Raw genomic sequence first — 7,044 nt, 5'->3', positions numbered from 1 at the left:
TGATTTGTGACCCAAGATATGATATCTCCTGGAGAATGTTCCATGAGCACTTGAGAAGAAAGTGTCTTCTGTTGTTTTTGGATGGAATGTCCTATAAATATCAATTAAGTCCATCTTGTTTAATGTATCATTTAAAGCTTGTGTTTCCTTATTTATTTTCATTTTGGATGATCTGTCCCTTGGTGAAAGTGGGGTGTTAAAGTCCCCTACTATGATTGTGTTACTGTTGATTTCCCCTTTTATGGCTGTTAGCATTTGCCTTATGTATTGAGGTATCTTATGTATCTTCTTCTTGGATTGATCCATTGATCATTATGTAGTTAGTGTCCTTCTTTGTCTCTTGTAATAGTGTTTATTTTAAAGTCTATTTTGGCTGATATGAGAATTGCTACTCCAGCTCTCTTTCGATTTCCTTTGCATGGAATATGTTTTTCCATCCCCTCACTTTCAGTCTGTATGTGTCCGTAGGTCTGAAGTGGGTCTCTTGTAGACAGCATATATACGGGTCTTGTTTTTGTATCCATTCAGCCAGTCCATGTCTTTTGGCTGGAGCATGTAATCCATTTACATTTAAGGTAATTATCGATATATATGTTCGTATTCCCATTTTCTTAATTGTTTTGGGTTTGTTATTGTAGGTCTTTTCCTTCTCTTGTGTTTCCTGCCTGCAGAATTTCCTTTAGTATTTGTTGTAAAGCTGATTTGGTGGTGCTGAATTCTGCTTTTGCTTGTCTGTAAAGCTTTTAATTTCCCCGTCAAATCTGAATAAGATCCTTGCTGTGTAGAATAATCTTGGTTGTAGGTTTTTCCATTTCATCACTTTAAATATGTCTTGCCACTCCCTTCTGGCTTGCAGAGTTTCTGCTGAAAGATCTGCTCTTAACCTTATGGGGAGTCCCTTGTATGTTATTTGTTGCTTTTCCCTTGCTGTTTTCAATATTTTTTCTTTTGATAGTTTGATTAATGTGTGTCTTGGCGTGTTTCTCCTTGGATTTATCCTGTATGGGACTCTCTGTGCTTCCTGGGCTTCATTGACTATTTCCTTTTCCATATTAGAGAAGTTTTCAACTATAATCTCTTCAAATATTTTCTCAGTCCCTTTCTTTTTCTGGGACCCCTATAATTTGAATGTTGGTGTGTTTAATGTTGTCTTTATTCTGCTCTGCAGTAGTCATCTCCACTATTTTATGTTCCAGGTCACTTATCGGTTCTTCTGCCTCAGTTATTCTGCTATTGATCCCTTCTAGAGAATTTTAAATTTCATTTATTGTGTTGTTCATCATTGTTTGTTTGCTCTTTAGTTGTTCTAGGTCCTTGTTAAACATTTCTTGTATTTTCTCTATTCTATTTCCAACATTTTGGATCATGTTTACTATCCTTACTCTGAATTCTTTTTCAGGTAGACTGCCTATTTCCTCTTCATTTGTTCCATCTGGTGGGTTTTTACCTTGTTTCTTCATCTGCTGCGTATTTCTCTGTCTTCTCATTTTGCTTAACTTACTGTGTTTGGGGTCTCCTTTTTGCAGGCTGCAGGTTCGTAGTTCCCGTTGTTTTTGGTGTCTGTCCCCAGTGGCTAAGGTTGGTTCAGTGGGTTGTGTAGGCTTCCTGGTGGAGGGGACTGGTGCCTGTGTTCTGGTGGATGAGGCTGGATCTCCTCTTTCTGCTGGACAGGACCACGTCCGATGGTGTGTTTAGGGGTGTCTGTGAAGTTAGTGTGATTTTAGGCAGCCTCTCTGCTAATGGGTGGGGTTGTATCCTTGTCTTCTAGTTGTTTGGCATGGGGTGTCCTGCAGTGGAGCTTGCTGGTCATTGAGTGGTGCTGGGTGTTAGCATTGAGACGGAGATCTCTGGGAGAGCTCTTGCCGATTTTTATTACGTGTGGCCGGGAGGTCTCTGGTGGACCAATTCCTGAACTCGTCTCTCCCACCTCAGAGGCTCAGGCCTGACACCCGGCCAGAGCACCAAGACTCTATTAGCCACACGGCTGGAGAAGATGGGCTATGAGTTGGGTGTCAGCCACTGCCCTGTTGTAGCTCTGTCTCATCTGTCTGCAAAAGTCACCCAGATACATTGGGTTGTTCCACCATTCCTTAGAACTTGCACACGCCAGTCTGGGATTTGTAGATGTCCTCCTGATACTCTTCATTGAAAAACCTTGCATTCATGGTGGTGAGAGATATGCTAATAGTGCTGGTTCTCTTCAGTTCAGAGACTGGGACAGTCTGAGCCTTCATGTGACCAAGTCAGGAGCAGCTGGCCAATGGTCCCAAAGTGATAACATGTCAGATTCCAAGAAGGCTTTCTGCAGTGCCCGAGCAGTAGTCCCAAGCAGCCACTCCGCTCAGCTGTAGCACTCTGACTGGGGAACTTGGTGGGACCCTCAAACAAGGATTTCTGCCGGCCCTAGAGCCTGACTTGCCCACCCAGGCAAGGAGCTGAGGAGAGCGTCTCCTGGCCCCGTCTCACCAGAGGAGCTGACAGCTGGAAGCTGGTCAGTTTCTAGTTTTTAAATTTTATGCTCTACATAGTTCAGTATCACTAAACATGGCTTTATTCATGCAATATATATAAAAAAGTGTCCATCTTATTTAAGTCATTGTGAAATTAAATGGGAAATGCTAGATAAAGTTCTTATTTTAATGCCTGAAACATAGCATGTACTCAGTAAATAAAAGGTTATTTTTAATTATGATAAACTATTCGGACCCTAGATGTACTTAAGCCAAAGCGGAGTGAAAAGGGAACGGAGAGAGGAGGCAGAAAGTTTGGATTCTAGTCCAGCTCTGTAACTAGATGGTGATTTATCTTGGGAAAGTTGAGCTTCAGTTTTCTAATTTGTCAAATGAAGGGTTTGTATGGCTTATATGGTCTCAACTGTAAGCAGTGCAGGTAAGTAAGTCACAGTAGTTGCGTAGGTAAGAACCTTACTTTTCAAAGAAATTGGTAAACAGTCACTCTTCCTCAGTCTCTGTGATCTGCCATCTCTTTCCAGTTCTTCCTCTCACAGGTTATCTGTCTTAATTGAGTTGCTAGTCATAACCTTGAATTGTTTCAGTTAATCATGTTTCTTTCCTGTACTTGCCTAAACTTTTTAGATGTTCTTCATTTGTACTAGTGAGCTAGTGTGTATCTGAACCTCCTCCACCACTCTTTGAAAGAGGCCACATGGATGACTCCATGAAGGGCAACCTGGGGTTGCAGACCAAGATGATAACAACTTGGAGGACCATGCCAACAGACTGGCAACTCCTGGACCTTAGTTGCTCAGGGTTCTCTTTGTTTTCTTGACTTTCTTGTGTGTGTTTTTTTTTTTTTAAACAGTGGTGTTGGTTCCTTGGCTTCTTGCCACCTCTTCCTTGTCCTTTTGGTATTCCTCAACCCCAGTAACTAATTGGTTGAATTTATAATGTGAAAGGCTCAGTTATGCTAGAAAAGTTAATTCCTAAGATCTCTCCAAACATAAGGATTTTATTCTAAAATCATGCAGGAAAAGCTTCTTCTAGAGTTAAAATAAGATGGTCAGGTCAGCTTGATGTTTAATTGAGAATTGATCCCTTTCTTCTTCATAAAAAGAAAGTGTAATACTTATTCAAAAGCAGAGGCAAAGCTGTGTTTGTCATTGTAAGAGATATCTCTGAGATTTGAAGAACTAAGATTAAAGAGACTACAATTATTCTCAAAGTAGAAATAAATAGTTATTTAAAATTCATGTCTTATAGGCAAATGGTTCTTAAAAAATGTTCACTTTTGCAAAGATGAGAAGACAAGGTTAAGAGAAAGATTTTATTGACCTTCCGAGTAGTAAAAAACATCCCTTTATCATTCTTTTAAGAAAGTTGGTGATATTCTAACAGGGCACTAGGCACAAACAGTTTAAAAATTAGGTCTGAGAGCCAGGTGTTAGAAGATGAATGCATTATGGTTGAATTATGAGTGTCAGCTACATCCCTTCTTGTCTTAATTGAACACCTCACTAAACCTGCTGGCAGATCTGAGCCACTTCATCAAACAGACTCTTCCTATCATGAGTAATCCCAGCAAATGGCAATTCTGCTCACCCTCAAGAAGTGTGAGAGATGCCTGTGAGGGCGCGTGTGCTGTGTGCTCCCCATTTGAGGAATGGCATGTGAGGATCAGCTATGGAAATTAGCAGCTTTGGGGTAAGCTGGGTCAAGAGCAGGCAATATATACTCAAATGCTCTCTTAGACAAGAAAAAACATGCTAGGAATATGTAGAACAGGAAACAGGGTGAGCTTCTGCTACAGTGATCAACAGAACATATTACTGGATATTTTTGGCAGGAGAATATTAAGCTTCCCAGACCCCTATGCACTTAGCCAATTGATATCAGTTTATGACACTGATGGTAATTTTAGTGTAGTGGCATGATAAGTTAGGCAGACCAGCAATTCATTTCTCTTGGACCACTGCAAAGCCCTACATGGTTATAATTTTCTCTTCACATTTACCATGACCCAGGGTTGCAGCACTCTCATTCTCATTTTGTTCAGTCAACCATCCAAACGTTAACACTCAGGTAATGGAAAGAGAATGGTTCTTAAGAATTACAAAGTTAAGAAATTTCATCTGCTGAATACAGGATAAGTAGATACAAGTATCTGAATACTACTAAGGTCTATAAAGCATAGAAATTATGGATAGTATTTTACTGTTACTTTATTTAAGAAAAAAATAGTTTCCATTATAATCATCCAATTTAATACTAATATGCAATAGTATATTGAATACAATATAATATATTGTACATGTTTTATTATTTTTTCATTTTAAGAAGTATATCTGTCTCCACAGTAGACCATAAGCTCCTGGAGGGTAGGAGAAAGGGTCTAGCAATAAACCTTTATTCATGACAGGGTCTAGCAATAAACACATGCTAAAAAATGTTAATTGAATAAGTGAATGAAGTATTACCAGATCCCTTTAAAATAAACTAACAAAAATACTTACTACGTGTTAGGCTGTGGAAACCTTATTTCACTCATTTCTAAGTTCTCTTTTCTAAGTTTCTCGTTTCACTCGTTTCTAACTGCCACCGTAAAATCTGGGTACTTTTATTTTTTCTAATATAGGGAAGGAAGAAGAAGAGGCCTAGCAGGTTAAGTAATGTGCCTAGTGGCATAGCTAGTAAGGGTTGCAGCCAGGATTTGAACCCAGGTATTCTAACTTCATAGTTAGAGTAAGATTTCCACTTAAAATGAACATATTTTGAGAAAGTGTTTGTGTTTTATTAATCAAGAGAGAAAGACGTGGTAATACTACTTTTTGTGCAAATTCGAAGGTAACATTATATTTGGACTAATGGCTCTTGGGAACTTGATACTTTTGAAATGCTATGGCCCTTATACAGTGAAAATCTTTAGTTACTTAGTTGTTGTTTTATATAAAACAGGTTTGCAGATAACAAGGACCTACCCTATAACACAGGGAACTATATTCAATATCTTGTAGTAACCTATAATGGAAAAGAATCTGAAACAGTATATATATGTATATATAACTGAATCACTTTGCTGCATACCTGAAACTAACACAACATTGTAAATTAACTGTACTTCAATTAAAAAATGATTTAAAAAAAACAGGTTTAGGCAGAAGAACCTGCTGATTCCAAGTATGAGCCTAGGAGAATGGGCTGAGTCAGAACTCGCTAACCTTTTCAAAATGGTCTGGGAACACTTTCTGCCAGCTAGACCTCAGGATGAGTCATCCAGGGGGAAAAATCACCCACTGTATTTTATTAATGGGAAGTTTGTCATTCTGCTTTTAATTGAAGGATTAAAAGGGAGAAACAAGAATACTTCATATTCGAATTTCTGTGTGATTTAGGGTTCCAGGCTTCAGAGATTTCTCCCAGGCACACAAGGATGGCAAGGCTTGGTCAAGAGTCACTGCCTTTGCTTGGTTCCCCCCCACCCCCCGGCCCCCGAACCATACTGTGAGACAAGGATTTGCGTGCATGTGGTTTATTCAAAGGCACTCCAGGAAACAGCATCGGGAGTGGACAAGTTAGACAGGGAAGGCTAGGAAACCAACAGAGTTTAGTATCAGGCAAGTTACTACTGTGGTTAAACGGGCCCTTGTTCCCTCTGAGGAATTACAGGGCGGCCTGTTGAAGGTGCACTTCAGGTTATTCCATCTGAGGGGCAAGGAAGCTGAGGTGTACTATCCACCAATCTCTCTTTCAGCGTTGATTGATGGCTACTTCTGAGATAAGTAACTGGTACTTCCTGCTTGCCTGGAGTGGGCCAAGCTTCTCTTATGATCAGAAAGTCACAGGTGTTTTTAGTGATCAGCTTTGGGTGTGCAGAAGTGAATGCTAAGGGTATATGGAGCTACATACCTCAGCACCAGCTACAGATATGAAGGGAAAAATAATAATGCCCAACAACATCTTTAGCACTTTACATTTACAAAAGATTTGTAGAAGCAATACCTGATCTTAGTTTTGATTCTCACAACCATCTTGTGATATCAGGACAGGTACTACTATTTTTATTTTACAGAAGAGGAAATGGAGGCACAGAGAGGTTAAGTATGCTGTCCACTCATCTATCCATTCACCACTTATGGATGAAAGAAGAGGGTAAGTGAGATTATCTAAGAGAAAGAATTTTTTTTTAATCCCATGGATACTATGTACCACATAAAGGGACTATTAAATTATCAGTTTTTATTAAGCTTTAAACAGTTGGCTATATAGTTTACCCTTTTCCTACTTAGCAGAGGAGTGGGGATGGGGAATCAAAAGGAAGACCACATCATCTAAAGATAAAATGAAAACATTATTTGCTCTTCACTTCCAGAATGCGCTGTGATTTAACATTTTCAACTCTTATGTATTCGTGTTCTTTAAAATATCAGCTTTCTTAACCCTTACAAATGGGAACATCAAATTGGCCTTTACCAAATCCTCTTCATTCTACCTCTGTAATATTTCTAAATGCCCTTTGTCCTATCTCCCTTGCTATCACCATAGTCCAGATCCTTTTTTTTTTTTAACCTCACATGGACAAATCTTCTAA

The sequence above is a fragment of the Eubalaena glacialis genome, chromosome 4, assembly GCF_028564815.1.
Source record: "Eubalaena glacialis isolate mEubGla1 chromosome 4, mEubGla1.1.hap2.+ XY, whole genome shotgun sequence".
NCBI classification, from domain to species: domain Eukaryota; kingdom Metazoa; phylum Chordata; class Mammalia; order Artiodactyla; family Balaenidae; genus Eubalaena; species Eubalaena glacialis.
The sequence above is the reverse complement of the archived record's forward strand: the minus strand, read 5'-3'. Positions refer to the sequence as shown.